This window comes from Artemia franciscana, chromosome 13 (genome assembly GCF_032884065.1).
Source record: "Artemia franciscana chromosome 13, ASM3288406v1, whole genome shotgun sequence".
Lineage (NCBI taxonomy): Eukaryota > Metazoa > Arthropoda > Branchiopoda > Anostraca > Artemiidae > Artemia > Artemia franciscana.
In genome coordinates this window covers 18,466,101-18,483,260 of record NC_088875.1, presented here as the reverse complement: position 1 = coordinate 18,483,260, position 17,160 = coordinate 18,466,101, and the positions used below count along the sequence as shown (strand labels likewise).

Here is a 17,160-nt window from a genome sequence, read left to right as displayed (position 1 = left end):
CCTGAATGCCAGGCGATAACTTTCAGGTTGCTCTGATTCCTCGGCACGCTTTCTTTTCTTACTTTCTCTATCAGCAGCAAGCCTGATTTCTTGCTGTTCTTGTGATTCCTCGGCATGCTTTCTTTTCTTACTTTCTCTATCAGCAGCAAGCCTGATTTCTTGCTGTTCTTGTAATTCCTCGGCACGCCTTCTTTTTTCACTTTCTCTTTTTGCAGCAAGTCTGCTTCCGCGTTGCTCTGATAGTTCCTCGGCACTCTTTCTGTTCTTTCTTTCTCTATCAGCCTCAAGCTGTTTCCTTGCTGTTCTTTTGATTCCTCGGCACGCTTTCTGTTCTTTCTTTCTCTATAAGCCTCAAGCCTGTTTCCTTGCTGTTCTTTTGATTCCTCGGCACGCCTTCTTCTTTCACTTTCTCTTTTAGCAGCAAGTCTGCTTTCGCGTTGCTCTGATAAGTTCCTCGGTACGCTTTCTTTTCTGACTTTCTCTATCAGCAGCAAGTTTTTTGGCATAGACTCTTTGAGCATCTTCATTGGCTTTTGCCATGGTAAGTTCATCAGTCATTGTAAACTTAAACATTAATAGATTTCTGCGTGAACATATGTCTTAAATATCTTGAATGACGTCACCGTCAAAGCAAAAATGACGACAACTAATTTCATGACGTCAGTCAACACAGAAACATGACGTCACCTGATCCACAGACAGACAACTATATATATATATATATATATATATATATATATATATATATATATATATATATATATATATATATATATATATATATTTCATCCTAGAGAATATGTTAGGTTATGACTCATTGAATAATTAAAAAAAAAAAAAATGAAAGGCATTCTATGATATCTCCATTGTGGTCAAAAAATTACATTTGGCCATAGGAATATGGTTCAAAATCACCTTCAGGGGTCTATGATGGGTATGCTGCTGAATTGATTTTTGTGATAAATTTCCCCAGGTATTTTGAAGCTGAAAACATTACAACTATTTTTGGTTCAATCATTGCTTATGTTGAATTAAGCTAAACCAAAACATGAGTTCCAGTTTTTTATTTGTTTGTGGAATTCTAGAGAGCAAATGATCTTCTATAACTGGCCATAAAATTCATTAGTAAATTATTGACACAGGAATGCAATTAAACCAACCAGGTAGCAGCCCCCGAGTAAATCATCTTTGTTGGCTTTATTTCCTGTTAGGTAATGGAGGACTCCACAGTGAATACATACAGAGTTGAAAGGTCTTAACGCCTTGTTAATAACAATTGCATAGTTTAAAGCATCTTTGTAGGTTTTTACTGGGTTTTATGCCATAATTTGTTGGCATTGAAGATTGTGATAGTGGTGTTCTTGTAGCATAATATTTTGTTTGTTGAGAAACAAATTTGGGCTATATATTTGCACATTAAGAGGAGGGGGGGGTAAAGTATAGCAGGTATGCATGCAAAATGTAATAGCTACAATTATTCTGCTTATTATGAAGTAAGAATTGTTTTCTAATTTTTTTGCTGTTCAAATACTTTACCTCCCCCCCCCCTTCCTGCTTATGTGCAAATGCTCAGCCCAAAGTATTTAAGTCCAATGTATGCTGGCACATATACAGAGCATATGCTAATTGTCTCTTAATGCAGACAGATAAAACTGGTTTGTTCTCAAGTGTGTACCATTATATGTACATGGACCTTTTTTCTTTCTTATTTTTATTTTTGACTTGTTCTGGACAAAATATGCCAACAAATATGGAAACTACATACTAGCATTGTTACTTTGCTACCCCAGTTTTTGCATGGCATCCTAGACATTATGAACCTGCTGAAAATGCCTATCAAAATTTACACCACCAAATATGCAGCCATATTCCATGCCAACAATCAACCACTTCATACTACTACTACAACCGCTAACTTACTGCAGCACCAAGCTGCCTGAAGCCTCCACAGCTTTGCACACTCATTCTCCATCCCAATCTATTCAAAGTCTCCCTTTTTGCTGCTCCCAAAGAAGCTTCCTTTTCCCTTGGATCTTTTCTAATGATGTCCTCCCACCCCATGTGGGGATCATCTGCTTTTTTGGCCATGAATTGCTGTCTGATGAATGCCAGTATTCATTGGACACTGTAATCAAGTTTCAGACAAATGATCATAACGTTGATAAGGAGCTTTGAATATACAAATATGTACAGCCAAATGTGAAAGGGTTAAGATAGGAAAACATTTTTAAGCTTTTCATTATTGTTTCCTTGTTCTCAGGAATATCACCACAAATCCTGAAAACTAGAGGTTTAATTATTTTGGTATTTGTTAAGTGTAAAGATATTGCCTTTCAGGGACTTCAAAATTCAGGAGAACTGATACAAAAGCAAAGAAAATGCCATATGTCAAAAGAATTCTTTCTCGAAATTGTCTAAAGAAAATTTACTTTCTTTGTTTTTCTATGTAGTCAAGATTAATGGATAAATTGTTTTTTAGGTATTTTTAAATTGAAAAAATGTTTGTCTAAAGTGCTGGAAGAAAAAGTTGTTCTATTGCAGTAGATAGAAGACTATTATAGACTATAGTTTTAGGGGATATAGAGACCTCTGTCTGGTTCCTTTTCTTTGTCTTCCTGCATGAGTTTGATTAAATATAAAAAAAGCCCAAGAAATGATTATTTACCCTTGTTAGTTTTGGCTTAATTATTTATGATTTTTGCAGTTTTCCATACATTTTCTGCCATCAGAAAAGAAGGAAAAAAAAAAGCAGGTATTAGATTACAAAGAAAAATTTTTGACAGAAACACCACTAATGACTGGCTTTCATATGAAGTGTGAAAACAATGTCAACCAACCAAATAATGTTCGATTTTGTTGCCTAAGCCCAACACAGCTATGCATACTGCTTCATCCTAATCTATTCAGTGGCTCCCTCTTTACATCCTCCCACCCTAACCACAGATGACCTGCTTTCCATTTAGCCCTAAATGGTTGGCCAAAAAGGACAATCTTTGGTAATCTGTTGTCTGCAGAATGTACCTTAGCCATCTTTGCCTTTCTCTCATTATACTCTTAGAAAGCTGGATTGAACCACACTTTTTGTAAAGCCTACTGTTGAAAATATGGTCAGTAAGCCAGTTACCCAAAACAATCTGTAGGTGATTTCTCTGGAAAAGATGTAGCTTGTCTTCCTCCATTTTTTGGAGTGCTAATGCTTTAGAGCCATATTTGACCACTCTCATCACTGTAGCTTCCAATGTTATTCTTCTTCTATTTCAGCCAACAAGAGCTTTTTGCTCAAGACCATCCACCCCATTATCTTTTGGTTCACTCTGCAAGATGAACAGAGCTACTAAATTGGTTGCTTATTATCTATCTTGATTCTCCTCAGATTTCTTTCAGTAAATCTTTTGATTCTAGGTGTTGAAATATAAGAGGATAAAAATTGAGTTCTGAGCACTGCTTGCAGGTATAATCAGATAAACTCTTAACTGATGGTGAGATTCTGTGGTGTTTAAAGCTCCTTAACAGTTTACATTGTAGGGTATACTGTGCAGACTTCAGCATATTCCATTCAAATAGGCAATGGTCAATTGTTTCATTTTTATGGCATTTGGTATTAACCAAGTGACATATAACAATCACAAATTTTGTCAGTCTGTCAGTATGTTGGTCTGTCCTGGTTTTCCTACTTTAGGCACTCCCAGGTAAGCTAGGACGATGAAATTTGGCTAAAATCTTGGAAAATGGTTAGAGTGGAGGGATTGGGATGAAACTTAGTGGGAAAAATAGACAGAAGTTCTAGATACGTGATTGGCATAATCGGAACGGATCTGCTCTATTTGAGGGGGGGGGGAGGGTTAGTTCTGAAAAATTAGAAAAACATGAGGTATTTTTAACTTACAAAAGATGATCGGATCTTCATGAAACTTAATATTTAGAAAGACCTTGTAACTCAGATCTCTTATTTTAAATCCCAACCAGATCCAGCATCATTGCAGGGGGGGGGGGCAGAAATATTAGAAAATACTTAAAGCAGAGAGATCAGGATGAAACAGGGTGGGAAGAATAAAAAGAAGTTCAAGTTACGTGACTGACATAACCGGACCGGATCTGCTATCTTTGGAGGAGGTGGAGGGGGGATAATGTTGAAAAGTCTGAAAAAATGAGGTATTTGTAACTTACAAACGTCTGATCAGATCTTAATGAAATTTTATATTTTGAAGGATCTTGTGCTTTAGAGCTCTTATTTTAAATCCCGACCTGATCTGGTAACATTGGGGGGAGTTGGAGGGGGAAACCGGAATTCTTGGAAAACGTGGAAATTGGGGTATCATTATCTTGCAAATAGGTGATTGAATCGTAATGAAACTTGATACATAGAAGGATCTTATGTCTAAAATGCTCAATTTTCGACTCTAATTGGATCTAACTGGATTCGCTCTCTTTGGGGCAGTTGGGGGGTGGGGTTCAGTGCTTTGGCAAGTTTGGTGCTTCTGGACGTGCAAGGACGATGAAAATCGGTAGGCGTGTCAGGGAGCTACACAAATTGACTTGATAAAGTCGTTTTCCCTCATTCGACTATCTGGGGGGCTGAAGGGAGAGGAAAAATTAGAAAAAATGAGGTATTTATAACTTACGAGTGGGTGATTGGATCATAATGAATTTTGATATTTATAAGGGCATCGTGATTTTCCTTTTAAATTAATCTATTGTTTCTTAGAATTTTGTTAAAGCTCATATTATATGAGCTCTTGGCTCTTCTGGCCTCGTCACAAGTGCCATATGAGCTCTTAGCTCTTGTTTATTTCATAGTACCTGCAAAGAGGGGAAGAGGAATCCGATCCATTTTCTATTTCGAGCCGACTCTAGATAAAAGGATATTGTGGTTCACATTGTCATATGCCCCTTCAAATTCTAGGAATGCAGTACCTAGGACATTATTTTTAGATAAGGATTCATTTATTGCATTTGTTAACAGTATGAAAGCATGATTGAGGAGTGGTGTTTCCTAAAACCAGTTTGAGTATTAGGTATCATATTATTCTTCTCAAAAAAACGATGAAATCTATGGTAAATCATTTTCTCAGTTACTTTTTCTAGCACAGGGCTAATTATTATACACCTGTAAGACTCAGGGTCATATTTGGGTCTATTTTTCTTTAATGTTGCTAGGAGGGATGAACATTTCCAAACATAGGGGAATGTGAATTTAGCCTGTGCACTGCATGATTATAGCAGTTTATGAGTTCCTGTTTATAAGAAGGGGTGTTTCTTTGTCCATGTAGGGTGCATGTTATTGTATCTACTAGTGTAAGAGGATAGTCAGGGGTGGCCTGACTATCCTCTTATTATTGGAGGTGGAGGCTAGGAGGCTTTTGTTTGATTGGGGTGTATTTGCTTCCAGAGCTGCAAATGAGTAAGGTATAGTTTCCTCAGTGCCTATTTGGAGTGTTAGTGCTCGGCTTTTATGGGCAGGGTATAGTGTTTTATCAGAATAATCATGGGGGGCGTTGCAATTTATGCATATAGGCTGATAATTTAGATTGCCATGCTTTAGGAATGGGAACTTTTACATTTACTGCAGGTTTGTAAGATTTCATTCCATTTGTTTGTTGTCTGTCCTAGTTCTGGCCATTTTTAGTACTGGGTTGGTTTTGGCTTGTAGGGCTTGTGGGGTTTCATTTGTCCAAAGAAGAATATCTGGCCTTGGATATTGTTTTTTTCCTGTGAGTGTAAATAATAAATTTGACTTTTGGTCATTAGCATCTGATTTGCCCAGTTGGATGACATGCAACTGGGATTGGGTTACCAGCTCTGTCAGAGAGCCCTTCATGTAGCTCCTTAATAAGTATTTCTGGACGTATGTTATACACAACTATTTTAGTTGGGTAGTGGTTGGGGTCCATAGAGCAGACTTTATTGGGATGTTAAGAAGGGTTTTTATGCTAAGTAGTATGTCTGCTGATTTAGAATCATGGAGAGCTATTAGCAAAGATCCATCACAGTTAATGTTTAAAGAAAACATTGATTTCGACCATTTAAAGTCGGTGGGGGAGGGGGTTACGTGGGAAGATCTTTCCATGGACAAATTTACCATGAGGGAAGAGAATTTTCATGAAGGGAGCACAGGATTTTCTTACCTTAGTTCCTCCAGAGCCATCGGTGGTGCATAGGGCGTCGACAATGCCTCTCCTTTCGTCTCGCATTGGTGCTGCAGCGATGACGTCTTCCCATTCAGGTATGTGTTCGTCTCAATGTATTTTTGGGGCGGCCTCTCTTTCTTCTACCGTCTGGCTTCCATTCATAGGTTGTTCGAGGAAGGCGGCTCTCTTCCATACGAAGAACGTGTCCCAGATATGTCCACCGCCTTCTTTTCTGCAACTCAATGACTGGAGGTTGACCTGTTTTTCTGCGTATTTCTGCATTTGTAGTAATTTTTTGTAGCCAGCTTGTATTCAACATTCTTCTGAGGCTCATATTTGCAAATGCAAGGATCCTTTTTTCAAACTGGGTGTTTATTTTCCAACATTCACTTGCGTAAAGGAGAATTGAGAGTACGTTGCTGTTGAAGAGTCGAAGCTTCAGTCGCATTGAATATTTATTACTTCTCCAAATAGGCTTCAATCTATTGAAGGCACCTGTAGCTTGTCCAATTCTACGTTTAATCTCGGCCAAGATCTCTCCATCACAATCAATCCAGCTACCATTTTCTAGCATTATTTAAAAAAAATGAGAAAATAAATAAAAAAAGCTTTTTCAACTAGAAGTAAGGAGCAGCATTAAAGCTTAACACGAACATATATTATTATGCATATAAGGCGTTCGTCTCCTCTTCGATACCTAGTTCTCTACAAGAAAGTATTTCCTGTAATTTTATCTGTTTATTCTAAGGCCTTTGTGATTCAGGGGTCATTTTTAAACAATTGGGACAAAATTCAAATTTTAGTGTAAAGAGCGAATTATTGACGAGGGGGCGAACCCTCTCATATACGTAATAAAAATATACAAATAATGAAGTTCGTTATGTAAGTTAATTCGTAAGTTACATATCTAATAAAAACGTCCGTAAAAAAATCTCTAGTTGCATTTTTAAGTAAAAAAAAATTGGAGGGCAACTAAGCCTCTTCCCCTACCCCCTTTTTTTTATCAAAATCCTCCGATCAAAAGTATGAGAAAGTCATTTAGCAAAAAATAATGTGCACATTTCGATTTAGCTATTCATATGCGGTGAGCTAAAATTCAAAAACGTTCAGAAATTAAATAAAAAAAACGAGTTTTTTTCAAATGAAAGTAAGCAGCGACATTAAAACTTAAAAAGAACTGATATTATTCCATATAGGAATGGGGCTGTCTCCTGCTCAACGTCCCGCTCTTTACGCTTAAGTTTTTTATTGTGTTAAAAAGTAGAACTGTGACAAAGAGTCAAACTTTTGTGCAAAGAGCGGGACGTTGGGAAGGGGACAGCCCTTTTCATAGACAAAATAATTTCTGTTCGTTTTTAGTTTTAATGTCGCTCCTTACTTTCTGTTGAAAAAACTTCTTTTTTTTATTTAATAATCTATAAACTGAAGATTAAATGGGTCTGATGACTCAGGCACTTCTTAGTTATTAATCTAATGGTAAAAATTTGGTTGACGTATCCTTCCCCCTTCCTAAAACCACACTACTTTTACCTTAAATTCCGACTTGGAGCAATTGATGGATTTTCCATCCTGTAGCATTTCTCGAAAATTCCCATGTGGATCGATTCGGCATTGTTTTGAATATTAAGTTGGTTTGATTTACTAGGGCTTATGCTCTGGTCTGGGACTCCAAGGTGTCTCACTCCAGCCTCCATTCCTTGTTGCTCCACTCCTTGTCAAGTGAGACTTTGAATTCTTCGATGGTCTTACTGGATACAGTATGATCGCTCAGGGAGTTCCACAGGTGACCCGGTTGGTTAAGAAGTGATGGCGTTCCCTCCTCTGGGCGTTGAACTTTATGAGCTTTTTAGAACGACCGCATGTTTGCTGTGGTGAATAGATGAGAAAGAGACCATGAATTGGATTGTTGTGAACCAATTTGTAAGTGTTAACCATGTCTCCCCTTTTTCTTCGGTAAGTCATGCTGCATTAGATCAGACTTTGCAGCCTCATTGGGTAAGGAATATGTTGGCACCCGTCTTCTATCTTTGTATTTTATCCTCTGTACTTTCTCTATTATATCCTTGTCCACGTCGTAAAAAGGAGATGCAATTAACATGGTGGTTTCTAGCCTTTGTCTGACAAGACTTGTAGAGCCTGGTGATTGTTCATGAAGATCTCGTCGTTAATGTTCGTTTAATTGTCCCTAAAGCGTGGCTCGCGTTAGCTACAATCTTTTCAGTATTCCTTCGAAAATTCAACTTGCAAAACTTTAACCTAAACTTTCTTCTGTTAAAACTTTATCTACAGCCTCGCTAATTCTAAAAACTATCATCGCACTAAAAAATTTGCTTCTTACAAAAACCAAGGTAATGCTTCTATAATTACCATGCTCACTTTTATCATCTTTCTTGTAGATGTTTAATTAATATCTTCCTAAAATTGCTAGGTATCTCCCCTTTTTCAAAAACCATATTCACAATCTTTAGTAATTTATCTCTAACTTGTAAAATTGTAAAATTAGGCCACTATTTCTCAGCTGTTTTTTTAGCTGGGGGATAGCGTCCTCAAGATGAATTTCCATAAAAATTCCACCCTCTCTTTCTCTCTCCCCACCCCCCTGTGTTCAGGTATAAATGTATGCATGGAAACAACAGATGTCTCTGGTATTCCATAAAGGTGTTTTGCTTTACACCTAAGTTGGTCATTGTATTATTGACCTATAAGCCCGAAGCTAAATATAACTATAACTTTCTTGGGGGCTGGGGGTCCCTCTCTCTTTTCCACCCTCTCCCCCCCCCCCCCTGTGTTCAAGTATAAATGCATGCATGGAAACAACAGATGTCTCTGGTATTCTATAAAGGTGTTTTGCTTTACACCTAAGTTGGTCATTGTATCATTGACTTATAAGCCCAAAGCTAAATATAACTATAACTTTCTTGGGGGCTGGGGGGGGGGGATCAATAAGTGCATTAACTTGATTTGAAGTCATTTGTTTACATCTACTGACCTTGGAGCCTTTCTGAAAATAGTTCATATATAAATCCTAAGTTAAGACCTGTATTTCTAGGCCAACTTCCCCTTTAATGGTAATCACCAACCAACTATAAAAATAGTTAACTGTCGAGAATCATTTTCAACCTGCAAAAAGGGGAGAATCCACCCTGTCATTGATTTTAATGACCCCCCCCCCCCAGAATGATTGAAATCATAAAAAAAAAAATCTTTTTCTCTTGGTGAGTAGTTCGAGATATCAAGTCTCAATTCTTTGTAAAATATCAAATCAACTAAAATATTGTCTTTTTGCACATAGCTTAGACGGAAAATAGCCCCAGACGCCAAAAAAAAAAAAAAAAAAAAAAAAAACTAGACTTGTTTAAGGTTTCCCTAAGCATAGAGTACTATGCTAATTCGTTAATTCGGTGCTCTAAGTAAGTTTTATAAGTTGTCATGGTGTTATAGTGCTGTAAAGACTGCATTGTTTGTTTGTTTTTTAAAGAAAAATAACTTTGATCTTCTTGTGTTATAGCAGAAGAAGAAGAAGTTTATTATTATTAAATAAAAAAAACTAGTTTTTTTAACTGAAAGTAAGGAGCGACATTAAAACTTAAAACGAACAGAAATTACTCCGTATATGAAATGGGTTGTCCCCTCCGCAGTCCCTCGCTCTTTACGCTAAAGTTTGACTCTTTGCCACAATTCTACTTTTTAAAACAACTAAAAACTTTAGCGTAAAGAGCGTGGGACTGCGGAGGGGACAACCCATTTCATATACGGAGTAATTTCTGTTCGTTTTAAGTTTTAATGTCGCTCCTTACTTTCAGTTAAAAAAACTAGTTTTTTTTATTTAATTTCTGAACGTTTTTGAATTAATGCATGTTTGATTTTGGCTCTCCGCACATAAATTATTGTAATGAAATTAGTATATTAATTTTTTTTTGGCTAAATGGCTTTCTCTTAGTTTTGATCAGACGATTTTGAGAAATAAGGGGTGGGGAAGGAGGCCTAGCTGCCCTCCAATTTTTCGGTTACTTAAAAAGGCTACTAGAACTATTAATATTCAACGAACGTTTTTATTAGTAAAAAATATACGTAACTTAAGAATTAACTTACGTAACAAACTTTTATATTCTTATATTTTTATTATGTGTACGAGGGGGTTTGTACCCTCGTTAATACCTCGCTCTTTACACTAAATCGTAAGTTTTGTTCCAATTCTTTAAGAATGACCCCTGAATCAAATAGGCCGTAGAATAAATAGTTGAAATCACTAAAAATATTTTAGCATAAAGAGCGAGGTATTTATCTCCTCCTAAATACCTCGCTCTTTATGCTAAAGTATTTTTAGAACCCTTCATATGCGTAATAATCTCTGTTTGTTTTAAATTTCAATGCTATTCCTTACTTTCATTTGAAAAAACGTTTTCATGTTTATTTTTTCATTGTTTTTTTTTATAGTAATGCTAGAAAATCCTGCGCCCTTTTCATTGAATTTTTTTCCCCCATGGCATATTTCTCCAAGGAAAGATCCTCCCACATAGCCCCCTCCCTCAACCCTACCCCCAAAACCAAAAAAATCCCCCTGAAAACGTCTGTACACTTCCCAATAACCATTATTATATGTAAACACTGGTTGAAGTTTGTAACTTGCAACCCCTCCCCCAGGGACTGTGGGGGAGTAAGTCATCCCCAAAAACATAGTTATTAAGATTTTCGACTATGCTCAACAAAATGGCTATCTCAAAATTTTGATCCGTTAACTTTGGGAAAAAATGAGCGTGGGAGGGGGCCTAGATGCCCTCCAATTTTTTTGGTCACTTAGAAAGGGCACTAGAACTTTTCATTTCCGTTAGAATGAGCCCTCTTGCGACATTCTAGGACCACTTGGTCGATACGATGACCCCTGGGAAAAAAAACAAAAAAACAAACAAATAAACACGCACCCGTGATTTGTCTTCTGGCAAAAAATGCAAAATTCCACATTTTTGTAGATAGGAGCTTGAAACTTGTACAGTAGGGTTCTCTGATACGCTGAATCTGATGGTGTCATTTTCGTTAAGATCCTACGACTTTTAGGGGGTGTTTCCCCCTATTTTCCTAAATAAGGCAAATTTTCTCAGGCTCGTAACTTTTGATGGCTAAGACTAAACTTGATGAAACTTATATATTTAAAATCAGCATTAAAATGCGATTCTTTTGATGTAGCTATTTATATCAAAATTCAATTTTTTAGAGTTTTGGTTACTATTGAGCCGGATCGCTCCTTACTACAGTTCGTTACCACGAACTGTTTGATTCAGTACAAGACAATATCGAATTATGTTCTTACTGCGCTAACGCTTACTGCGCAACGCTTTAAGAAGTTTATAATAAAATTTCTTGTGATATTTACCTAGATTTATGAGCAGTCAATTGAACCAATCTTATACCAAACCATCTTCTGGACAACCCTGTAGTGTTTTTTTGTGGATGGTGAAGTCCTCCCTTCGAAAGAGTGGCAGACAGTCTGGTTTTATAATATCAATTTTTCTCTTCTTCTTTTTGATTGTATTAAAGCTTATTCCAATAGGCAATGCATAGAACACCACCCAAAAAAATCCCCCCGGACCCTACCCCAAGTACCACTGAAAACATTAAACCCCTTGGCTGGTCAAGTCAACGTTCTTAAAGCTCACATGAGGGGTCATTTAATAATACAATCGTGGAAGTCGGGGCGTATGTCACAATACAGGATGATACTGAAAATGAATTTCAAGAGGTCCTATCAAGAAACTCAAAAAAAAAAGGAAAAAAATTTCCCCAATCAAAAATAATACCCCTCCTCATGATCCAACATCCCCCTCACAAAACCTTGGAATTTACTTAAAAATCACTCCAGATACCCCCTTTGAGATAAAAAAGATAGCTCTCTTGAGGGTTGCAATCTTCAAAGTGTTAAAATCAATGTTTTCATTAAACATTAACCGTGATGGATCTCTGCTAATAGCCCTTCAAGATTCTAAATCAGCAGATATATTACAGAATTCAAAATCTCTTCTTAACATACCAATAAAATCTGTTCTCTGGACCCCAAACCAAAACCCAACTAAAATAGTAGTGTATAACATCCCTCCAGAAATTCCTATTCAGGATCTAAAAGAAGGACTCTCTGACAGAACTGGTAACCCAATCCCAGTAGCTGATGTAACCCAATTGGGTAAACCAGATGCCAATGGCCAAAAGTTAAGCAAGTCTTTCTTATTCACACTAAGAGAAGAAAATAATAACCTGGATCAGATATTCCTCTTTGGACAAAGGAAACCCCACAAGCCCTACAAGCCAAAACCTATCCAATGCCAAAAATGTCTAAAACTAGGACACACAAAAAACACATGCAGTGAAACATTACATGAATGCAATTCTTGTAAAAACTCCCACCCCACTGGAATGACAAATTGTAAAAACAATCAGCCAAAATGTATCAACTGCAATGGTCCCCACGATTCTACTAATAAAACTTTATGCCCTGTATATAAAAAACGAGCACTAACACTCCAAATAGCAACAGAAAAAAACATACCTTACCCTTTTGCAGCAATGGAAGCAAATGCAGCTCAATCACACCTGACCAAAAACTTTATGAAACCACCCAACCCTCTCACCCACAGACCAACCATTCTACCAAAAGCATCAAGCACCCCCAATAAGACTCCTTCCTCAAAGCAACCAAGCTCACATTCCTATAAGAGAGATTCACCCTGGACAAACCTTCTAGCCTCTACAAGTAATGATAGAAGATCAGAATGGCCACCTCTCCCAAGTAGAAATGAATCAGAAGTATTAACGGGAATTAATCAAATTATCAACAAAAAGCCAGATGAAAATCCAAATGAATTAACACCTAACATGTGCCTATTTATACTAAATTCTAATGCAGTACAGTCAATGAACCTAAAACAACCACAAAAAGCAAAAATAATAAGCGAATTGGCAAAATTGTACCTACCCAATCACATGCATATCCAAGCAAAAAAAGATCTTGCTCTGCTCCTAGCAAAGCTAAACATTGATACACAGCAAAATGAAAATTAAAACAACAAAGCAGCATATTTCAATACTTCAATGGAATGTAAGATCACTATCAGAAAATAAGTTAAATGAACTTTTATCTTTTATGACTAAAAATTCCATTGATATTGCTTGCCTTCAAGAAACCCATTTGACTAATAACCAACAAACAAAGTTTCCAGGATATACTATCCTGAGAAAGGATAGGTCTTCACAGAGAAAAGGAGGTGGCGTATCTATAATTTTAAATAATAATATTAAATTTTGCGGTATTAATTTCCCAGATTTTTTAAATGATGTTGATGTTATTGGTATCAATGTCTGGATAAACAATACAAAAACATACATATTAAGTCTTTATAACCCTAATGGCCTGACTACAGATGCCATGGACTTTTTCACTTATATTACTAATTCTAATATGCTGAAAAACATAATCATCTGCGGGGATTTTAATGCCCACAGTCTTCTGTGGGGGGATAAGCCAGCAAATAAAGCTGGTAAGCTTATTGAAAGATTGATTTCAAATAATGTCGATTTAGCAATTGCTACCCCTCCTAATCTAAATACATATTTTAACCACAAAAGTGGCAAATTCTCAACTATCGACTTACAAATTGTTTCAGTAAATATACTAAATAAAATTTATATTAAGAATATTGAAAATCTATGCACTGACCATTTGCAATAGTATCCTCTTTAAATGAACCAGCCAATATTCTTCCACATATACCTAAATATGTCAACACCAAAGCAAATTGGACCATGTTTAGAAATAAGCTTAATGAAGAAATCCTAAGTTTAACCCAGAAATCTCATACCTCAGTTGTAACTGCTGACACGTATGCTGAAGCTATGACATCAATATTAACAAATGCAGCTAATCAAGCTATCCCCAGAACTTCACCTAGGAAAACCATCCCAAAACACACCCCTAAAGCATGGTGGACAAAAGATTGCCAAATTATGTGGAGAATAAAAAATGCAACTAGGAGAGCATACCTAAAAAAAAACCATCCCCTGTCACATATTTAAGTAAATTACAAGCAGAGGCTAACCTCAAGAGAACAATAACTAATGCTAAATATAATTATTGGAATAATTTTGCAAATAATCTTTCCAGAGAAACATCTGAGCCAAGAATACATAGACTTATAAGCAAAATCTGTGGGAAAAAAACATCCCCCAACCCTCTTATGTATGAACTAATACATGAGAATTCCCACTATGATAATGACATTGATAAGACAAAATTATTTGCCTCCCTTTTCTCAAAAAAGCTAACATCAAAAAACAAAAATATCACCACTCAAATCATGACAAATCCTATTTACCAGCCCCGACCAGGTTCAGAGTATATAAACCGTCCCTTCTCAATACATGAATTGAATAATGCAATACAGCATATCAAGGCCAATGCTACAATTAGCTATGATAATATACACCCTATATGGATAAAGAATCTTACCCCTTTGTACAAACAGGAGCTCCTAAATTGCTATAACCATGCATGGGCTACATCCACATTCCCTAATAACCGGAAATGTTCATCTCTCATATCAATTTTAAAGAAAAACAAACCTAAACATGACCCTGAGTCATATAGACCCATAATGATTACCCCAGTGCTGGGAAAATTAATGGAGAAGATGATTTACCATCGGCTGCTATGGTTTGTTGAGAAGAATAATCTGATACCTCATACTCAAACTGGCTTCAGGAAACACCACTCATCACCAGATGCTTTCATAGTGTTAACAAATGCAATAAATGAATCCCTATCAAAAAATAATATCTTAACTGTTGCATTCCTAGATTTTGAAGGAGCATATGATAATGTTGACCACCAGATTCTCTTAGTTACACTTACAAACCTTGGACTACCCCCCAAACTTGTATCCTTCATAAAATCTTTCATAGAAAACCGAAGTTTCATTGTTTGTGTAGGTTCAGCCTCTTCACCCAAAACTTCAATGACCAAAGGCCTTCCACAGGGTGCAGTCCTGAGCTGCCTCCTATTTTCGCTATTTCTGTGGGACATGAACCTCCCACATACCAATCTACAGTGCGCTGACGATCTGGTATTATGGGCAACTGGCAATACCTTCGAGATTGCGCATTCAAAGTTGCAAAATGCACTTTTCCAATTTGAAAAGTTCTCCCAAAAGTCCATTTTACCTACTGCACCCACAAAGTCAAAAATTATCCAATTCCACCATAAGCGAAATCATTATAATGCAAGGCTAACATTAAATGGAATACTTATCCCAGAGGACAATCAAATTAATTATCTAGGGCTCATACTTGACCAAAAACTAAACTTCCACCTCCACATCACAAACACAATAAAAAAGTGCTATAGAAAAATAAGAATAATTAAAAGGCTACTAACCACACCTTGGGGCTGTAATGAGAAAATCACTACTCCAATTTTTGTAAATCATATATAAGACCCCATATTGATTATGGCCTCATAGTTTATGGTGCTTGTGCTAAGACCCACATGCAAAAAATCGAAACGACGCAAAATGATATAATTCGTCTTATATTTGGTCTTAGGAAACCAACAAAAACTAAGTTTCTGCTTACTGAGAGTGGACTATCACCAATAAACGAAAGAAGAAGATATCTACTAATTAATTACCTTACAAAAATTGAAGCCTATGATTCTCATACCCTGCATAACTGGTTAAGAAATCCATCTGTGTTTAGAGGAGTTGCAAATGAATATGCAAATATCCAGAAGAAGTTCCCAGTGCCAGTAAATTCTATTGCACCCACGTTCCCCCAACCCCTTGGAGTTGGTCAACCCCCATAATTAAGACTGACTTCTCAAAGTGGACCAAAGAACTTACCCCCATTTCTTTTATTCAGAAAAAAATTGCCGAGCTAAATAATGTTGCTTATAAAAATTATTTCCAAATTTTTGTAGATGGGTCCAAAATGAATAAGAAAATGGCAAGCGGAGCATTTTTCCCAACCCATAATATCGCTTTAGGAGAGAGATTACACGATAATTCATCTGTAATGTCTGCCGAGCTAAATGCCATAATCATGGCATTAGATTTCCTCATGGTTAATGAATATATGAGTGTTAATATTAAAAATATTTTAATATATTATGACTCTTTGTCAAGCCTTGAGCTTCTTTCGTCAGCTTCTCAAAATAAGATGGATATTGACACATTTCTTTGTCTTAGGATTATTGATATTTTTGCCTCAACTGGTATTTTAACTCATCTCCAGTATATTCCAAGCCACTCGGGTATAATAGGTAACCATAAGGCAGATGAAATAGCAAAAAATGCTTTAAATATTGACCAGCCAAGTGGGAGACCAATCCCCATTAGAGATATTTACCGCTGGAGACTTACAGAGGTACTGCTAAATAATAAGAATCCTACCCTATCACCTTTTCCAAGTAAGCACCTTTCCAAGATTTATCATAGAATTCGGTCAGGTTCAAATGGGCAAAATTTTCAGGCATTTTCATATCAGATCCCTAATTCAAGTGGCGAAGTTCCCTTGTCCCCCCTTTGCAGGTCATGTAATCTTAAGAATGGAACAATTGATCACTGCCTATTTGAATGTAATATGCTGACATCTGCACAGTATACCATGCGATGTAAAATGTTAGAATGCTTCAAACACCACAAAATTCCACTAACAGCCAAGAGTCTTGCTGACCATACTCTCTCGCAGAGCACAGAGCTCAATATATATTCTCTTATAATTCAACTGCTGGTATCAAAAGATATACTTCAAGAAATCTAAGCAGATACAAATCATATAAGACAAACCAGCTCCATAGCTCTGTCGACCCACAGAGTGAGCCAAAGGGAAAAGGGCTAAATAGTATCGACTGAAAAGCCCGTCTGCTGAATAAGAAGAAGAAGACAATACAAAATACAATTCAAGATGGAAATACAATGCACTTATTTCTCCTCGAAAGGCTCCATGGCCAGGGATACAAGGGGGGGGGGGGTAGGGATCCAATATTTATGTG

General features: G+C 36.7%; 2 protein-coding genes across 4 annotated transcripts in view; one reads left to right on the top strand and one right to left on the bottom strand.

Annotated features, from left to right (window-relative positions):
- The window catches only part of LOC136034606 (integrator complex subunit 14-like), a 372,471-nt gene that overhangs the window by 4,086 nt on the left and 351,225 nt on the right, over positions 1–17,160 (top strand). The gene's annotated exons all lie outside the window — the stretch shown is intronic.
- LOC136034608 (integrator complex subunit 14-like) overlaps positions 1–17,160 on the bottom strand; it is a 213,728-nt gene that overhangs the window by 85,161 nt on the left and 111,407 nt on the right. The gene's annotated exons all lie outside the window — the stretch shown is intronic.